This window comes from Triturus cristatus, chromosome 2_1 (assembly GCF_964204655.1).
Source record: "Triturus cristatus chromosome 2_1, aTriCri1.1, whole genome shotgun sequence".
Classification (NCBI taxonomy): domain Eukaryota; kingdom Metazoa; phylum Chordata; class Amphibia; order Caudata; family Salamandridae; genus Triturus; species Triturus cristatus.
In genome coordinates this window covers 679731615-679752894 of record NC_140581.1, presented here as the reverse complement: position 1 = coordinate 679752894, position 21280 = coordinate 679731615, and the positions used below count along the sequence as shown (strand labels likewise).

General features: G+C 44.7%; 1 long non-coding RNA gene across 1 annotated transcript in view; it reads left to right on the top strand.

The window, feature by feature from the left end:
- Nucleotides 1–20598, top strand: part of LOC146865751 (uncharacterized) — a 74544-nt gene extending 53946 nt beyond the window's left edge. The window contains exons 2-4 of the long non-coding RNA XR_014976694.1: nt 10492–10567; nt 16423–16498; nt 20404–20598. This is a non-coding gene — a long non-coding RNA (uncharacterized LOC146865751). The remainder of the gene's footprint in view (nt 1–10491; nt 10568–16422; nt 16499–20403) is intronic.
- Nucleotides 20599–21280: the final 682 nt, after the last annotated feature.

Sequence of the window (21280 nt, the reverse complement as noted above, 5' to 3'; positions counted from 1 at the left end):
ATGGGGGCCATTTTTGTTGCTAGGGACCTGCCGGTCACATTTTTACTTGCAGAGCTTATATATAATGCAAAAGCAAGTGGTTTTAAAGTGTGTTTATTACTTACTTTTAAACCGTTTGTTTTGCATTGTTTATGTAGAAGCGGAACATGGCCGATATGTCCTCAACAACAAAACCGCCGCCCACGTTCAGTGAAACTGGATCCTACCCTGTCAGCCCACCGAAACGCCTGGTGCTGTGTTAGCCAGTCCGGTCCTGCTCAACAGTTTCCTTCAACTCTCCATAGCCCCTCTCTCACAGATATTTCATTTGTTTTATAGCACTACTCATACCATTGTAGGGTGTTTTCACCACACATACATTATACAGCGACAATGTGTAAATCAATGTATGGGGAATGTTAAATATGACAAAGAGGACTAAAAGGTGAGGAGCCACATGTTACCCATACTGGTACGCAGTACATTTTAAGAGTGCTTGGCCTGGAGTGGGAGAAACTCAGGATTTAAAACCTAACACAGGGGTTAGGTATGGCTTTACTAAAACAGATTTATTGCTATCTAAACTCTTTTTTAGCAACATTAGGATAACAAACAACATACTTTTTTAACTTATAGGTTGCAGTATGCCTTCAGCTATTTGATAAATGCAAAAAAAACAATTGACAGACAGAATGCAGAACGTCATACATTCACCCCAGTACAGAGATCTGTGCCTAAATCCATCGTTTTTTTGCTCCCCGTGCCATTCCATTTTGAACCCAGCCATATGCAAATCAGTCTTAATCATGTGCCCACTTTGCCTCTGGATTCAAGATAGCCTGGCAGATGAAGGGGTGTTACCCCGAAACCAGTCCCAGGATGCTTGTTTCCGGTCCAGGGAAGACCTGCTTGGCAGTTCGGGCCGGACTGTTCCCACAAGGAACAGGGTCAGACTGATTTGCATATGGCTGGGTCTGAACTGGGGTGGCGAAGTGAGGCAAAAAAACGATGATTAATTCAACCCAGATCTGTGACTGGGGATGAGTGTCTGAATAGTTTCAGCTTTCCATCCATCATCTACTTGTGTTTACTTTGTTCATCCTAGGTTTGCAGGGTATGCCCAGTCGTGGGTCCCTTGCTCACTTTGCCACTGGATTCAAGCTAGCTGGCTGATATGGGGTGGTGCCCCAAAACCGGTCCCATGATGCTTGTTTCCGGTCCAGGGAAGATCTGGCTTGGCAGTTCGGGCTGGACTGTTCCCACGAGGAACAGGGTCAAGACTGATTTGCATTTGGCTGGGTCTGAACTGGGGTGGGCAAGTAAGTTTAAAAGCAATGATGGATTCAGCCAAGAAGATCTGTGACTGGGGTGAGTGTCTGAAATGTTTCAGCTCTCCATCCATCATCTACTTGTGTTTGCTTTGTTCAGCTATTTGATGATAGTACAAAGCTCACTGTGCTTTATTAGGATTGTAGTTCAAGAACTGCAAGTAACAAAAGGATGTCTCAGAAGGAAGCAATAACCCATGGAGCTAACTTCATAAAATGCAATTCAATGATCTACATGGTATACATGCTTTGCAGCATGCAAATGGATTAGGATGAAGCTAGTGAGAGTTGCTAACCCCACCATACTCTGTGACGAAGTGCAGTGATAGACAACCGACCCTGGGCACTTCAGGGCTTAAAACTGAAGCACCCAGGTCTGAGGCTACCAATGAAGCTCCCCCTCATTACGAGGGTAGAGCATTGAGGTGCTTTGACAGGCTGAGATGGTCACGCCCACAGGAGCTGTGATATCTTCAGCCTGGCAAAGTTAGGATATTTAAAAACACAGTCCTCCCCCCTTGAGTTAAGCGCCTGATGTGGTGGCACCAGCCAGACATCCCTAAAGCCAGCCTTGATCTTACTCAGTACAGTTACAATTTGCACCCAAGAGAAGAGCTTGGCCTACAGGTTGACCACGGAAGCATTTTCGGAATTATACCAACTGTAAGTAACTGATGATCTGTCAAATATATGCTGGGTTTTCATTCTGCAACTCAGTGCATTTTGGGTAATACGCAGTTAAGTGACCCCGTTTCTAACTTGTGAAATGCAAGTTAGCAACAACAGCACCTCTAAAATAAAATCCCACTTTTGTGTCTTTGTATGTACAAAATATGAAAGCTTGATAGCTATTAAAATGTGAGCCTTTTATATTTTCGATCTTCATCGTACTGGTATTTTAGAACTCCCTGCTATTTCATCATGTTAGGCTTAAATCATGCCTCTCGTATTGGCTATTGCAGTAAGATGATAATAAGCATTCTTTTAAGTACTTCACCACCTTACATTTCATTAAGAAGAAAAGTAGGACATTTACATCCTTAGACTGATTCTTATCTTGGAGTAAATGTCCTGCCTTTTTGGAAATCACAATGTGAATAATTAACAAACGATTTTCTGCAGGTCAAAAACTGCTAACATCCTCAGATGCACAACAGCCACCCGAGTTAAAAAAAAAAAAAAAAAAAAAAGCACTGGGTCATCACAATCCCCATAGGAATCCCGCCCCTCCCTGTCCCTCCCTTGCAGCGACCGGAGTCACTGGACCCATTTAAAACAAGCATTGGCATAGCCAATAGGTCTCGCCTTTGGAAACTTATAAGTATTTAGTTATGCAGTACAATATCCTTGGTGAAACAACATCAACTTTTGCGTGGCTAAACACTTATACGGTCCCAAAGGCGAGACCTATTGGCTATGCCAATGCTTGTTTTGTGCAAGTTTGGAGCGTACCCAAGCACTGATTACACAGGCTGGGGAAAGAACAGGCAAACGCGTGGCAATAAACTGGTCACTCACAGCCTTATAACAGTTCAAGAGGAAAGACTGTAAATCACCAGGAGGAGATGAAAGAAACCAGGTGCCTCTCAAAACAGCCATCGCTAGCTGCAACCGGGCTTTCTCCTCTTTTTAGCCAACAGTGTGTACATCTGGAGAGATGTTGGCAAAAAAAAAGAAAACAACAATAACCAGGGAGGCCAGGAAACAGAGCGCCGAACACCGATGGAACAGGGTAAACATGGGAACTGGGAACTACCGATATGTGGGTCTCGGAGATCTCTCTATTGAATATAGGGCGGGGAAACATCAGCCATAACCTCACAGGGAGGTTGTACCCATGAGCAGCGGAAGCAGTGCAAGAAAGGGACAGGCTTTCTCCAAGTGACTGGGAAACGAGTACTATAGATGGGATATTTCTGTTGGTACCTTGATCGGACATATTACTCCCCAGAAGACCCACACACATTGAACTAGGAAGGTTGACATACAGTCACAGATTGTTTGTCAGGGCACAAGATATTTTACTCCTAAGCGGTAACACTACCAGACCTGACACAGGTTAGGCGGCGTGGCTGAAGACCCAAAGCGTTACTGCAAACTACCATGAAGAGACGATAAACTGTACACTTATCAGACGGACTAGAATGGATGGTCTAATTAAGTCTGCTGGCTTGCTGAACTGCTCATGATCACAGATTTTAATCTCGATGGGTCCACTCAGCCTTTCATCCTTCAGAGGTTGATAAAATTAGTACCACTGAGATGGATAACAATACACGTGTAGCCTGCACCAAAAAGCCCCAAGGGTTGATTTGTGCTCTTTACAAATATATGTTTTGTAAGACCCACTCGTCTCTCGGCCCTTCAGGAAATACCTCTTTAAAAATAACACACGCCTTTCAAAACACACACCCTTCAAACCACACACCCACACCACTGTGGTTCAGGAACAAATGCCTAACGGAGAACCTGCTCTAGAGAATCGCAAGTAGTCAAATGTTTTCAGAAGACGCACGGAGGCAAAGTAATAGCCACCTGCTGTGTTATACAGCTACCCAGTAGAGTAACATAGCATATGGTTTACAGAGTTAAATGTGAATAGTAGGCTAGTATGCTAGCTAAAGTTTTACACAAATATTATGCGGCAGCAATGAATCATTTTCCTTCAGATGCTGCAAGTCACAGTGTGTGCCAAAATTTGTCGAGGTTACAAACATGCAATTATACACAGGGGTTAAAACAATTTAAAACTATTTGTGAAGTGTTGTGTAGTGTTGTGTTCAGTGGTGTAATCATTACGTCATCAATGATGCTGAGAGTACAGCAGTGTGATCGAACCGCGTAAAAACTACCAGTAACCGGTTTAATTGCTGCTGCTAAGACAATCGGCGACTGACAGGGGGAGCCCCATGGCGAGAGGTGCTGAGAGACAGACAGTAAGAGCGAAAGGGAGTGGACGAGAAACAAAGAGCGGAGGAGACAGACCGTGACAGCTAAGGACAATCGGAGACTGGCAGGGGGAGCCCCATGGCGAGAGGCAGGGACAGACAGACAGTAAGAGCGAAAGAGAGTGGGCGAGAGACAAAGAGGGGAGGAGACAGGTAGTGCAAACAAAAGTAAGAGAGAGAGAGAGAGAGAGAGAGAGAGAGTCTGAGAGAGAAGTAAAGAGTGCGCATGAGATGCAGAAATCCAAAGCCTCAGAAGAGAAACGAAGGCGAGAAGAAAGAGTGAGAGACAGGCAGATAGAGCCAAAGACCATGAGAGTGCGAGAGACGACCACATAGTGCTGAAGAGTAAGAGAGACCTGGAAAAAGCAGGACAGTGCAAGAGACGAATAAGGCAAGGCAGAGAGGTCTAAACAGAGAATGAGAGACAGACAGGGAATATTACCCTGATGGAGAAAAGACAGATGGCGGCTGCGCGCGTTCACGCGCACATGCATGCAGGCTTGAGGCCAGCGGCTGGCAGCACTTTGAAAATCCCCTTACTAAAAGTCGAGCAACAGCGCATTGCGCTATTCTAGGCTCGGCCTAAAAAACATCAATCAATCCAATGCCCTTTCAGGGTGCATGCAGGCTCGCAATACATTCGTAATATTGCACGGTAAGGTAACGGTGTTATGGCTCGAGTCTTACAGCACATGCAGCAGGCCTGCTCTGGGGACCCGAATTAAAGCTGCCCCCACCACAGAGAAATGAAGAGAGACTGAGGAGAACATTAGTGCTTACAACCAACCCGTGGCGAGGCGCTAAATAAAGTTTAAACCACACTGCAAACCAAATGTAAGAGTGACTTGCCTCTGTTGCCAAAGAGCTTCCAGGTGGGTGCTTGCACTCTTGCTCTTCTCTTCGACAGGGGCTGTTACATCCACTGGGGAATGGCAGGGAGAGGGGCACAAAGGGCGGCCCAGAGGTGTAGATGCGTCAGATTAGGCCACAAGGCGCATTCAGGTGCCGGTGAAAGGCGTGTATGAGGGAGTGAAAGTGATTTGGTTTCGGTCCTGGGAATCCTTTTTAGGTCTCGGCTAGCGAAGGCTGCGCTTGCGCAGTCTCGCTCGCGAGACATAATGACTTGGAGAAGAGGGGCTTGAACCCGCCCCTCTTCTCCCCTCTTCTCCATTGGCTGGCCTCTTGAATGCTGGCCAGCCATTGGAGAAGAGGTCCGTCACTCCGAACAGGCCCCGTCCTTTTCGGATTCGGGGGCGTGTTTTTTTCAACTTTTCTAATTATCTCCTCCAGCCAATGGCAAGAGGAGAACACGCCCCGAATCCGAAACCGCCGCTGCCTTTCTCCGAGGCATTTCTGCTTCGTCTCGGAGAAAGGCGGTGGTGTGCGGTTTCAGTTCGTGGGCATGTTATGAATGAAAGGCCTTGAATGCTAGTAAGAATTACTCTCGACACCTCTGCCCACCTCTGCCAACTTTCTGCCTGCCCACCTGCCCCCTGGTCGTGCCTCACGGGGACTGAAGCCGTGGTTCGCCCACACTCTGCTGCAATCGGTAGACTTCGCGGTCATTATTGACTTGACTTTGTCTCTCTCGTTCCGCGCTTCCATTCATGTCTGCCTCTCTCGTTTTGTTCATGTCTGGAAGCCTCATTCCAGTTACCTATGCCTCTCCTCTCTCTGTTCCCTCCGCTTCTGTTCCTCCTTGTCATCGCCGGCCCCCTCCTACGCCATGCCTTTGTTTACCCCTCCCTCGGCGCTCCCACTCACTCAGCATGCCTCACAGAGACATCCACTCACAATGGCTGAAAGAAGCCTGCTGCACTGCAGCGCGGGGCGCTTCACGCGGGGGAGCACGCTCTCTTACTGGAAACGCCGGGCCTGCGAGGGGGAGAGAGAGAGAGGCCGGGCGTGCTGATGACTAAGAGACACACACAGGAGAAGCGAGCAGAACATTTCCCATCGAATCAAGAGAAGACTTCGTGCTGCGGTGCCGAGCGACCCTGTGGCACGAGAGGGCACACAGGGCATGAGAGAGTGACTGGACAGAACTGTGGAAGGGCGGGTTACGGAGACTCCCTAGAGCAAAACAGTAGTGTTGCCGTGAATTTGCTGCTGCCCATTCCCACGGCTGCCTAGTCTTGATTTCTCCACATTGGTCGTTCTTCCACCACCCTTCTTGTCCTATGTGTGCCTCATTCCAGTTACCTATGCCTCTCCTCTCTCTGTTCCCTCCGCTTCTGTTCCTCCTTGTCATCGCCGGCCCCCTCCTCCGCCATGCCTTTGTTTACCCCTCCCTCGGCGCTCCCACTCACTCAGCATGCCTCACAGAGACATCCATTCACAATGGCTGAAAGAAGCCTGCTGCACTGCAGCGCGGGGCGCTTCACGCGGGAGAGCACGCTCTCTTACTGGAAACGCCGGGCCTGCGAGGGAGAGAGAGAAGCCGGGCGTGCTGATGACTAAGAGGCACACACAGGAGAAGCGAGCAGAACATTTCCCATCGAATCAAGAGAAGAGTTCGTGCTGCGGTGCCGAGCGATCCTGTGGCGCGAGAGGGCACTCAGGGCATGAGAGAGTGACTGGACAGAACTGTGGAAGGGCGGGTTACGGAGACTCCCTAGAGCAAAACAGTAGTGTTGCTGTGAATTTGCCGCTGCCCATTCCCACGGCTGCCTAGTCTTGATTTCTCCACATTGGTTGTTCTTCCACCACCCTTCTTGTCCTATGTGTTTACCTCATACTTGTAGGTTATTTTCCATCCCTGCTGTCTCTCCCTCACACTATTTCCCTTTCCCTATCTCCTTTCACCACTTTATATCTCGCTTCTGCTCTGGTCCAGTCAGTGCCAGTGCTCACTACTTGCAAACACCGGCACAAATTAAGCACCGAGTGTAATAAGAGCAGGGGTGCAATGGGGTACTTTTACAGTGGGGTGGGAGAGCTCGTCCTTATCTACAGGTTTCCTTTGTTGCCCGGAACTCTCTGTGTGGGTGGCTTTGTGGGTGGCTCTGTGTGTGGGTGCAAATGCAATAGGTCTCGCATTTGAGAGAGATTAAAGCTATTGACATTGTAAATAACAATGCCGTTTCTTTAAATGTTTTAAAAACAAAAACATAAACAAAAATAATGTCATGAGCAATGCCAATAGCTCTAACTTTAACAATGCCGAGACCATTGCATTGTAAATGCTTATTTTCTTGATGCCACAGTCCGAAGGCCTGATTTTTCAGTGACATGAAGAGTACAAAAGACGGAGCGGAAAAAGAGGGGAGGTCGGGAAGGAGGACAGTCAGGGGCAGGCTGTGATGCTGTCAGTGGATCCAGCACAGCTCATCGCACACCAAAGGGACACACACGTCGAAAGGATGATCAGTGTAATATGTTTATTTACTACACAAAAAGTCACCCGGGTGAAGTGCGACAAAGAAGACAACATGCAACCACTTTCTTGATAGTCACCTGCAGGTTCGGTAGCAGCAGGCACATGTGGGCGGCAGAATACCGTGGCTAGCAATTTTAATTATGGCCGCACAGTCTCAGTGCCCCGGACGCCTCGCGTGTAGCTTACAATGGGCATGACAATTCCAGCCCAGCCCTTCCCCTCCCTAGCTGAAGACAACTAAGCTGCGTGCAGAGCGCACGACGCAGACGGGAAAATAACTTTGAAACTACATCCCAGTGGACCCTGCTGTCTGTCAATGACTGCACTTTGTGCTGAGGGGGCCCCTGGAGTTTGGGGGCCCCTCCGCAACGCGGGGGCAGCGGGGGCCTATGTTACGCCCATGGCTGTCCTGGGAAGTCACACTTGTGGTCTGACAGTTGCTTGATGTGAAATCTTTTCAACAAGCAATTGTAATTAGGGAAACAGAGGGAGCATGCGCCTCAGGGACTTCCCTTTCACCGCCCATTGTTATGTACACCTCGGCTCCCTTTTCAGGCCCTTTCAGGCCGCGTGGGTTGACATTAAGTCCTACACTGACGACTCAAGTGGTCACAAAATAGGGTTCCAGGATATCCTTTACAAGGTGAAGAGAGTTGCCGAAAGAAGTAGCCTGAATTTGTCCTCAACAGCACTTTGCTTCGTTAGAGGCAAGGACCCGAGCAGTGCACATTACTTTAGAAGCAAATTCCTTGACAATGTTCCACACTTTTTTGCTGAGGAAGAGCCTTGATCTCCACACCAATCGCATTGGTCTTTCATGGTTGACCGGGTCACACACCTTTTCTTGATACCCTTGGTTTGTTGTTCATTGGTGCTCTCTGCAAATCAATGCAGTCTTCCATAATTGGGATCGCTTGCACACCTTTCTCTACAGGGACCCTATGCACACAGTGCCAAAAATGGATTTACTGATTTCCTGTCCCGGTTCAAGCAATGTCACATTCTTTGTTGTTTGGACTGTACCTGTCACGTGCTTCAGAAATCATTTGGCAATTACACCCTTCTGTGTTTGCTGAACACAATCTGCATCCAGGCCAGAGCCCCTCCAGAAGCTAAAAGTCCAGCATGAACTGGCTTGATGGATTGCTTCGAGATCTTCCTGCAAGCAGGTTACCCTCACTCCGGATGTCTGAGTAGTGTGAGGGTCCTGCCAAAATCCCCCCAATGTCCATCTGTGTCCTTCCCATGTGTGTTGAGTTAAGGATTGGCTGTGCATAGGAGGGATGCCACTAGAGGAGTCTGACATGTCTCTAGTTGGCTGATACCATTACGTCAGCTATACCCTTCTAGTTGCAGTTTTATATACGGCTTGTGGGTTCTTCAAGAACCCAAGGTACCCCGAGCAACCAACTGAGCTGCACTGTACAATGTTTTTTTATTATGTACCGAGTATAGACCAAGTCATGTGGTGAAATATGTTAAGTGAAAAATGGGTATCAAGGCAATCTATGTATTTCTGAAATGGGCACACGATATGGAGTTTAGGAGTAGTCATTATTTGCACATCTCAGAATTTGTGGGTACCCATACTAGCATATGATTTAGAGGGTATTTTTCAACATTTCTTCTTTCTTACTTTCACACTGGCTTACATTCGGAAACTACAAATTCGGCGAAATACAATTGGTAATAACAAATGTTCTACTATTCTGTGCTCCCACATGTCTTTCGATAAAAATGGTACATCACTTGTGTGGGTAGGCCGAGTGCTAGCGAAAGGAAACGTATCAAAACACAACATGGACTCATCACATTTTTCAACTGAAAACTGACCCTTTTTTCCCAATGTGTGTAGCTGTGGATTTTGGATCCTAGCTCAGCTGGCACATAGAAATACCTAGCAAACGTGCACATTTTTTGAAAACTAGACACCCGGGGGAATCCAAGGTGGGGTGACTTTAATGGCTTTTAGCAGGTTTTTTTTTACCTAGAATCCCTTGCAAACCTCAATTTTCAGTGACAGGAATGGATCAAGCCCTGGTCAATGGGTGCCCTTGTGAGGTGTCAGGTATACCAAGCACTCTTACCTGAAGTCTCCAGACTCTTACCTGTAAGGTGCTTGGTGATGTTTCGCAGAGACGCTATGGGCCAAACTCCCTATAACTCTATTCAGTAACCAAAGATTTTACATTTCACTCTTCAGGTTGACTATAGGATTTAAGGGAGGAGGGCCGGAATCGACGCTAATGAAGTTCCTGTGTAGTCGACCTGCGAGATAACAAGAAGATTCCTTAGCTAATGTATTCTGCACTCTAATAGACTATAAGCACTATACTTTAGTTTTTATTCTGAGTAGTGTTGTGCATTTCCTGTAATTAAGTTCCTACCTGCGATTCTACACGGTAAGGCTTCGCGTCCAGGAAGTAGTTGCGAGATGATAGGAGTCCGATGTTCTTCCCCTTCTCTCTGTTAGACGTGTATTCGACGTGTATAAGATGTTGAATTTCTGCGAGCAAACAAGTATCACAATTAACAGTTTGTACCACTAACCAGTGACTCTACCACTCTTTTCTAGTTATCTTTATACTATCGCCTTGTTTACCTTACTGTGTAACCTTCCTGTTCTTTCGCTGTATTTTCACTATGCGTCTTCTAAATCAGAAACAAATAGAACATGCAAAAATATACATTCCTAAAACTATTATAACGTGTTCGCAAAGAGTCCCAAGTACTGATTCCTCTTTAGAAATCAATTGTCCAAAAATTTGTAAAGTCTTTACTAAGAAGTCTTTCTTGCGATGGGCGCCAAGGGCATTAATAAGATTGATTCACTTAACTTAAAGTTCCTTTCTTTCAGGTTGCAGCATGCTGAGAAATGGAAGATTCAGGAAGCAGGAGTGAAGTCTCGAGGAGCTGGAGCGCTTTGCAAGAAGGTAAGTGAAGAACGAGTTCAGCGCGATGTTTTCCTGATGCTGGAACTGAAGGCTAAGCACCTTCCAAAGCCTGGGTGTGGCTTAAATACTCCAGCCACACCCAGAGACGTTCGTTGAAGGGGCGCGTGTGCGTGCTCACGCGCCGTGAGGAGCAACGCGAAGAAAACTGAATCGGAGTTTTCCTGCTCTCGCGCCGTGTTCTGTTTACACAGACGCGAGGCAGGCTGACAGTACACGGGCGCTTGGGCTCTTGTGAAACCAATGCGTTTTGATCCGTATTCTCTCCCTGACATCCGCGATGCGAGCGGAGCCCAAGCATAGAATAAAAGTGCATGAAAACAAACAAACATTGGTAAAAGCAAGTTGGTAAAGCAAGTTACAATAACAATGACAACAGCAATCACTTCTACAGTTGCACAATCACAAACACTAGTAAAAGCACCTACATCTTTGGAGTGCAGGATGCACGGGATAGGGGTGGGTTTTCTACTGGGAACATGTTGTGGATTCATGACAATATGTTGTGGATTCATGACAGTACCCCCCTCGTAGAATCCCCCCTAAAACTCCGGGAATAGGTTTTGGTTTCTCAGGATACCGAGCATGAAATCGTTTCAACAACTTAGGAGCGTTTTGTAAATTGGCCAGGGGTTCCCAAGAACGTTCCTCTGGACCGTATCCTTTCCAGTCTACAAGATAAAGCAGTTTGTTCTTAATGCGTTTAGAATCCAGAACTGCTTTCACCTCAAACTCTGGAACTCCTTCCACTTCAATGGCTGATGGTCCAGACGTGAGTCTAGTGTTGGAATTAAATGGTTTTACTAAGGAAACGTGAAAGACTGGATGAACATGATATCTAGATGGAAGAGTCAACCTTACACTGACTGGATTAATAATTTTTTCTATTTCAAAAGGACCAATAAAACGAGGACGAAACGCTTTATGACTTTTAATTCTTAAGTTTTTGGTAGATAACCAAACCTTGTCTCCTACTGTATAGGAAGGATTTTCTGTCCTATGTTTATCAGCAAACCTTTTTTGAGATTCTTTTGCTTGAGCTAGAGATACCTGTGCTTGTTGTTGTATTGTTACTAAGCGAGTTACAAAGTCTGTGACGGACGGGATATCACTTCGTACCGTTTTTAAATCTATGGTGTCTTTGGGATGGAAACCATGATTACAGAAAAAAGGAGACATCCCTATAGCAGAATGTTCTGAATTATTGTACGCAAATTCCATAGCCCACAGAATATCAGACCACTCTTGGTCACTGGTAGTTAACATACATCTTAGAAATTGTTCAATGGTTTGATTTGTGCGTTCCGTTAGACCATCAGTTTGAGGATGATAACTGGACGAAGTTCGCACTTCCATGTTCAAAGATTTCCCTAAATGGCGCCAAAAGTGTGAAACGAATTGTGGCCCTCTGTCCGAAAGCACAATAGATGGTATTCCATGTAACTTCACTATTTCTTTGGCAAAAATGTTAGCTAACTCTAATGCAGAAGGAAGTTTCTTAAGTGGGATGAAATGAGCTTCTCGCGAAAACTGATCTATAACTGTTAAAATTGTGGTTAAACCTGCTTTCGTACGAGGTAACTCCACTATGAAATCCAAAGAAACAGTGTGCCAAGGTTGAGGAGGTACGGGTAGGGGTAAAAGCAACCCACTGGGAGCATGGTGAGTAGTTTTGTTTTGAATACAAATAGAACATGTAGTGACATACTCTTGAATATCTTTGAACATGGTAGGCCACCAATAGTTTCTCTTGATTATCTGGTACATTTTAGTGACCCCAGGGTGAACAGACAACAAAGAATCATGATATGTTTCCAGAATACGTCTTTGGATAGATACAGTGGGTACAAAAACTTGGTCGCTCATGTACAGCAAGTCATTTCTCCATTGTAGTGAAGGATATTCGACACTCCAATCTTCTTTAGACTGATTTTTAAGTGCCACTGTAATATCTGGTAAGAAGTTAGTGTCTAAAAGGCCAATGTGAAAACATTCTGCAGGAATTATTGATTGTATCTTTTCGTGTCTTGAATTCAAATCATCACTTATACCTATGCGAGATAAAGCATCCGCTTTATTATTGTCTTTTCCTGGGCGATAAGTGATAATAAAGTCATAATCATTAAAGAACTGCGACCAGCGCAATTGGCGAGCTGACAAAGCCTTGACAGATTTTAAAGACTGTAAATTCCGGTGGTCAGTGTATATAGTTACAGGATGTCTGGCACCTAACAGATAATGACGCCATTCTTCAAATACAGCTTTTATAGCTAATAATTCCCGATCAGCAACGGCATAATTTTGTTCTGTGGGAGACAATTTCCTTGAATAATATGCAATAGGATGCATTTGGCCTGTGCTTTTGTCCCTTTGAGATAAAATACCTCCTATGGCAATTGTGAAGCGTCCGCTTCAACAATGAACGGTTGGGCTGGATCTGGATGCTTTAAAACAGGGGCAGAAGTAAATTGATCTTTTAAGGTGCGAAAGGCTTTTTCAGCTTCTGACGTCCAATCAAACTTGGTATTTTTTCTCAACAACTTTGTGATGGGGTTAACAATGTTGGAAAAATTGTCGATGAAACGCCTGTAAAAATTGGCGAACCCCAAGAAACTTTGTACCTGTTTGATGGTGGTGGGACTAGGCCATTCTGTGATTGCTTTAATTTTTTTTGGATCCATTTCAATCCCAGAAGGACTAAGGATATAGCCTAAAAAATCTACAGTTGTTACATGGAACATGCTTTTTTCCAATTTTACAAATAAGGAATTGTCTAAAAGCTGTTGAAGAATGGCTCTTACCTGTTTTACATGATCAGATTTGTTCTTTGAATAAATGAGTATATCATCTATATAAACAACACAGCATATGTCCAAAAAGTCCCTTAACACCTCATTTATAAAAAACTGAAATGCTGCGGGGGCGTTACAAAGTCCGAAAGGCATGACCTGGTATTCATATAAACCAAATTTGGTGCGGAAGGCCGTCTTCCATTCATCGCCCTCTCGGACTCTCACCAAGTGATATGCATCCCGTAGATCTAGTTTTGTATAAATGGTTGCATCTTTAATTTGATCAAGCAATGTTGGGATCAATGGTAAAGGATACCTGTTTTTCACAGTCACATTATTGATGGCTCTATAATCGATACACATACGTAACTCTCCCCCTTTTTTAGGAATGAAAAAGAGAGGAGAAGAGACTGGGGACTTTGAATGCCGTATAAAACCGTTCTGTAAATATTCATCAAGATAGTCTCGTAGATGCTCATTCTCCTTTTCTGTTAGTGCGTAAATGCGACTACATGGTAGGGTCGCACCAGGTACTAGATCTATTTGACAATCATAATCGGCAAGGTGTTGGCCTTTTTTTTGTCAAACACATCTATCAGATCGTTATATTCTTCTGGAACTCCATCAAGAATTAGAATACTTTTTGATTCCTTTGGAAAATCATAACCCTGAATCAGAAGTTCTGTGTCAGGATTATTTCGTAAACAAGTAGTGTGACAAAAGTCAGATTTAAACAATATAGTACGATGAGTCCAATCTATGTAGGGATTATGAAGCACTAACCATGGTATGCCTAAAATTAACCGAAACTGAGGAGCATCGATTATATCAAAACTTATATCCTCAGTGTGTTTAGAGGCACACGTCATAGTTAACAACTCAGTATGGTATTGAATGGGGCCAGAAGTTAACTCTTTCCCATCAACGGCTCGTACTATTTCAGGCGTCTCTTTTATGATTTTCCTCAATCCCAGTTCAGAAAACAACTGAGTGTCCACAAAATTACCTGTAGCCCCAGAATCAATCAATGCATCTATTGACCATGTTTTAGTTTTATCTCTTTGGGACTGTAAGAAAACCTTGATACTAAGATGACAATGCGAAGTGACAGGATTTGTAGAGGCCAAACTGGTTTGAACACTCGATAAAATGACCTCGCTATCTATCGAGTTTTTTAGTTTTCCGACTGCTGTGTAGCTGCAACCTCTGTAGTTTTTGTTTTAGGTCTATTAGGTCGAGTTGGACATTCTTTTACAAAATGTCCCTTCTTACCACAATAAAGACATTGGTTTAACTTTCGGCGCTTCTCTTTCTCTTCGGTAGTTAAAGGCCCTCTAATGGTTCCAATTTGCATCGGTTCCACCAAATCTAGTTTAGCAGATGACTCATTTTTTATGATAGGTCTGTCTTTAAATGAATACATCCTATGATCCAATTTCCCCCTCTCCCCCTTTCTCTCGACGATGCGATGATTCAATTTTACAACTAAATCTATGAATTCTTCGCTATTGGTAGGGGGGTCCAGAATTTGCGTGACCATATCCTTTAGGTCGTCTTTCAAACCTCGATAAAATAAGGATACACGTTTCTCCTCTGGCCACTCTGCTTCAATAACCAATCTATTAAACATTGATATATAATGAAGAAGGTCTGACGATCCCTGTTTTAGATTTAATAGTTCATGATCTGCCGATTGCACAAACACATGTTTTGCAAATAATTTTTTCATAGTATCTTTAAATTGTCGTAAATCATACAAGATCGGATCATTTCTTTCTACATAAGGTACAGACCATAAAGCTGCATCCCCTCCTAGATAAGATAAAATAAAAGCAACTTTAGATGAATCATCAGGAAAAGCAGTGGGTTTTGCCACAAAATGCAAATGACACTGATTTAAAAATATGGTAAATTTGTTACAATCGCCATGAAATCTTTCTGGGGGTGCTAGAGGAACTGAGACCGGTGTAACTACTTGGATTTGAGTAGGCATTGTAGACGAAGCAGTGGGCACGGTTTGCAAGGTTGGTTGAAAAGTTGGAGGCTTTAACAACGGTTTTTTCAAGGAAGGAAAAGACCACTGAGATGCACTAGATGATTGCACTTCAGATTGTAGCGCCGACATATCTCTACGCAACTCTGCGTTTTCGGATTTAATGTCTGATAACATAGCAGCTATGTCCTGCAAGGATATCTGTGAGGCTTGATCCATAGCGTCTGGGCGAAACAGAGTACGTGGGCTTAGCCTTCTGTCAGGTATACCAAGCACTCTTACCTGAAGTCTCCAGACTCTTACCTGTAAGGTGCTTGGTGATGTTTCGCAGAGACGCTATGGGCCAAACTCCCTATAACTCTATTCAGTAACCAAAGATTTTACATTTCACTCTTCAGGTTGACTATAGGATTTAAGGGAGGAGGGCCGGAATCGACGCTAATGAAGTTCCTGTGTAGTCGACCTGCGGGATAACAAGAAGATTCCTTAGCTAATGTATTCTGCACTCTAATAGACTATAAGCACTATACTTTAGTTTTTATTCTGAGTAGTGTTGTGCATTTCCTGTAATTAAGTTCCTACCTGCGATTCTACACGGTAAGGCTTCGCGTCCAGGAAGTAGTTGCGAGATGATAGGAGTCCGATGTTCTTCCCCTTCTCTCTGTTAGACGTGTATTCGACGTGTATAAGATGTTGAATTTCTGCGAGCAAACAAGTATCACAATTAACAGTTTGTACCACTAACCAGTGACTCTACCACTCTTTTCTAGTTATCTTTATACTATCGCCTTGTTTACCTTACTGTGTAACCTTCCTGTTCTTTCGCTGTATTTTCACTATGCGTCTTCTAAATCAGAAACAAATAGAACATGCAAAAATATACATTCCTAAAACTATTATAACGTGTTCGCAAAGAGTCCCAAGTACTGATTCCTCTTTAGAAATCAATTGTCCAAAAATTTGTAAAGTCTTTACTAAGAAGTCTTTCTTGCGATGGGCGCCAAGAGCATTAATAAGATTGATTCACTTAACTTAAAGTTCCTTTCTTTCAGGTTGCAGCATGCTGAGAAATGGAAGATTCAGGAAGCAGGAGTGAAGTCTCGAGGAGCTGGAGCGCTTTGCAAGAAGGTAAGTGAAGAACGAGTTCAGCGCGATGTTTTCCTGATGCTGGAACTGAAGGCTAAGCACCTTCCAAAGCCTGGGTGTGGCTTAAATACTCCAGCCACACCCAGAGACGTTCGTTGAAGGGGCGCGTGTGCGTGCTCACGCGCCGTGAGGAGCAACGCGAAGAAAACTGAATCGGAGTTTTCCTGCTCTCGCGCCGTGTTCTGTTTACACAGACGCGAGGCAGGCTGACAGTACACGGGCGCTTGGGCTCTTGTGAAACCAATGCGTTTTGATCCGTATTCTCTCCCTGACATCCGCGATGCGAGCGGAGCCCAAGCATAGAATAAAAGTGCATGAAAACAAACAAACATTGGTAAAAGCAAGTTGGTAAAGCAAGTTACAATAACAATGACAACAGCAATCACTTCTACAGTTGCACAATCACAAACACTACTAAAAGCACCTACATCTTTGGAGTGCAGGATGCACGGGATAGGGGTGGGTTTTCTACTGGGAACATGTTGTGGATTCATGACAATATGTTGTGGATTCATGACATGAGGGGACTCCCATAGACCCCTGTTTGATCCGTTGGCACCAGGTCCAACCACACAAGTGGCACATCATTTTTATCGACACAAGTGAGGCAATGCTGGGTGGTAGGAATTTTGTGGATTCCAGCAGATTTTGTAACTTTCCATCAAAGAAATGTAAGGGAAATTAGTGATTTCAGGCAAAGTGTGCTGTTTGCAGAGCATTGTGGGTAAGAAAAACTCATGGGATCCATGCAAGACACCACACAGTAATTCATTGATTCTCTAGTTTTCAAAAATATCTGTGTTTGGTAGGTATCCATGGGTGGCGGCCGGTCATGGCCTCAAAAAGCACTGCTACCCCTACTGCTGATCTATCAACTTAGCACAATAGGACCTTTTATGTCAAGATCTCTTGGCCCATCCACACAAGTGAAGTACCATTTTTATTGAGAGGCTTGGGGGAATGCTGTGTGGTAAGAAATCTGTGGCTCCCCACAGATTCCAGACATTTTCCTCACAGAAATGTGAGAAAAAAATGTGTGTTTTTAGTTGAATCTTGAGGTTTGAAGGGCATTGTGGGTATGAAAATGGTGTGGGGTCCATGTGAAGCACACTGCCCTGGACTCTTCCATATGTCTAAATTTCAGAACTGTCTGTGTCTGGAAGGCTTTTCCAAGTGTCAGCTTACCCAAGCCTAAAAAGTGAGTGCAGCAATGCACCATTCTGGGAGTTGGCTACACTTTCCTGGCTCATATGGAAAAACAACACCCAAAATAATCAAATGTCCTCTGGCTTGCCATTGGGATGGGATGCTTTAGTTCGCAGGGGACCAAAAAGACTGTTGAGGCTTTAGGGGCGAGGGTGGGGACTGATGTTAGGATGGGTCAGACTCCCTCCATTATTTTATGTAAACAGATATATTCCTACCATACAGTGTATTCTTTCTGCCCCCCAAGGAGCAAATTGGGGGCACATCTCCTGTCTGCCCCTGGGGGGGTACGGAGGAAGACTTGTTTGTCCCTTTTGAAGTTGGGGTGTGGAAAAATTCCAGAGTGCAGCAGCCACAGCACTTTGTTTTGCCCCAAATGCACAATCCCTGATGGCAAATTTAGGGAAACTTCACTAATTGCGACAAGCCTCCTATCTGCCCCCAGGGGGGGGTAGAAAGATACTATTGACCCCACTGGGGCAGGAGTATGGCAGGATGCCAGGGTAGACCTCCCCATCCTTTTTTTTGTTTTGGTGACATTTTGAAATCCTTGTCTAGTGGACTTTTTGCCCCCACCTGGGAGGAGAGGGCAGATTGGGGGTGAATACCCTATCCAATCCCCAGGAGGGACATAAAGTCTGAAAGTCTATTGTGTCCCGGGGTGGGGGAGCACAGTCCCATGCCCATGGGGGTGGGCTGCTCACCCCAGCCATATTTTTTTTAAAGAAAAGCTTTCCCTGGCATATAGTTGAATTTCTCTCTCAAAGGGGGCAGTTGGGGGTAATTACCCCCAACTGGGACCCAGGTGAGGCAGAAAGGCTGATGCCATGGCAGGCAGTCCCAACCTCTATTAAAAAAAAAAATCTTTCCCTGGCATCTAGTAGACTTTCTGCTCCACATGGCAGATCAGGGGAATTACCCCCATTCGCACCCCCCCCCCCCCCGGGGAGGGCAGAAAGACTGTGATATTCAAATGTGCTGGGGGTGAGCACAAACCCTTGCCTAAGGGACCATTTTGTGGGAAAGGACCATTCCCCCAATCCCTGGTGTCTAGTGGGTGGAACCCTGCTTAAGGGTCGCTCTCCTGTGGTGATACCCAAGCACAATGCCATAACATAGGCCCCCGCTGCCCCTGCGGCGCTGTAGCCCCCAAGCTCCATGGGGATGCCCTCAGCAGAGTACCCTGGCCTGAGAGCTCCTGATTGAGTCCAGACGGAAGTCCCTCCATGTACCTTGCAGGGGGCCTCTTGAAGTTTTGTTATGCCACCGCCCAAGCAGGGATCCCCTGGGCCGAGGTAGGATTCGAAACGGGAGATTATCCTCTTTTCAATGCTACCTCTCCCAAAAATCAGTGCTTGAGGTGCTGAGATAAACTCTGAGCACTGATTCAGTGTACGTACAATGAGCCTCTTGGGTAGTTCTACTTTCTCTTTCCTGTAATGAGGTCAGCATGTCCTGTGTGCTCATCGTCATTATAGCGAACATAAAAAAAAATGGACTTCTCAGGAACCTCTTCCCGAGCAGCCTGATGCAAAAAAAAACAATAAAGTACTCTCTCTGGTGCAGAGCACCAGCGGGTCTTTAAATACCTCCCCAGTGTCAGCCAATGGCAAACACATGCACTAGGAAGGTAGTGGGGGTGCCAACCATTGGCTGACACCCGAACTTAAAAGGTTGAAAAGGGCTTAGAGCCTGCCCATATTCACTATTGGTTGGCTTCATCGTCACTCTTATTTCCTTGCTTCTCATTGGTCAACACCTGTCACCATCAATTCCTCTTTGTGTGTTTGTCTCTTCAATGGAGAGTGAACCAAGTACTGATTACCTTTTTTATTGTTATCCTTCCGCTGCTCCTGCTTGAGGTACTTATTTTTCCTTCTTCCCCGTCGTCGATGCTTCACCTGTCATAGCTGAATATATCACGTGTAGCACTGGATGTTAATCTTCCCCTTTCTCAACCTCATTCTAAATGCCCATTTATTGCTCTAGCGCTTGGAAGCAGCCACTCAGTAAAATATCACTATACTGAAAAGTAAATAAATGTTCATGTAGTCTTCAAGTATTGTGACTGAGACATAGAGGGATCGCGCAAACTCTTTTTTTCTGAGGTCCTTAAAGAGAGGTCCATTGAGCAGGCGTGGTGTGCAATAACACTTGTTTTGCATAGTGCTTATTGATACCACGTGTCTGAAGGTTCTATGTAAACAAATCGTCCTTTAATAAAACAGTTTATCCATGTATTTGATTTTGTAAAGTGCCATTATATTGCCTTCCATCTACTTCCCAACGATTGAACGTCTTTGTTCAATTACGTAACCTCAGACGAGAAAGTTAATCGGTTAGAAAATCTATGAGGCCGCATCATCAAAGGAGGCTACCTTAGTTTTAGGATTCGCCTGCACATTGCTTGTGCTGTGCTTGTGAAATCTATTGTTTTAAAATTAACTTAAAAGGGGCTTACATCTCCCCCCTCTCTTTCCTGGCTTTTCAATTGGTTCCTGTGCTTGCCACTTACCTTTCCTCCATTTCTATTGGTTGTAGAATATTTTCCTGTGTTTACCAATGGTTGTTCCTTATCTGCTTCTCTTATTAGTTTCTTGTAACCGAAATACTGTTAACATCCACTTTGGTAGAACTATTTTTTATCAAGTTTTGCCTCTTTCTGCTTTTCCCTCTTTCAGCAGATTTATATAGCGCTACTTATCACTGGAGAGATTAAGTGATAAGCTCAGAATCACAGTATGTTGCGCCACCCGAAACTCAAACCAGGATCCCCATCTCTCAAGTCAGCATCCCAGCCTGCTGCGCCATATTCTCTCCACTCCTGTGATACTTGTCAGGGAGCTATTTCCGTCGTCCCAGACGTGATTGATCAAAGCAGCTCGTTATCCATCACAAAGGCAAAACCGATGCATTACCAATGCTTGTTTTATTTATTGTATTGCTTACATTCATTGTTTTTATGGTTGTTATGAACACGTTTCAGGGATATATCAAATAAAAAGGGGCAATTTATGAGATTCGTTTCAACACTCACTCAGCAATACAATATTAAAAATACGCTATATACTTGTCCATAAACAAGTGTGCTCTTTTCTGCAAAGGGCAGTTTTTGGCATGGAAGAAAATGTTTACTTCTAAACTACAAAAAAATTGCTTCACACACCTGTCCTGAGAGCGCTAATAATGCTATAATTGTGCTTACAGTTTCTGTTTAGTTAGTGGTTTTCTAAAGATGGGACTTCTATTGGATCTACTGCATGTAAATTATTGCACATATTTAGTGAAAGAGGGCAGAGGATGGCTCACATAATGCGATTAGAGATCTGGTGACCACTGAACTTTGGTCTTTGTTAGACAGGGGTGGAGTACCTGGCTGGTGGGGGGAGCTTCCAGCTTTAACATCTCACAGAGGGCTCTTTGACAATTTGCAAATCACGCTGGGTGACATAGGGCTAAATGTACATTGGTTTGATTTTGAGATTACCAAATAGCGAATTTTTGCAATTCTCTATTTGGGAACCACAAACACCCATATACTAATGTTTATTTCACACA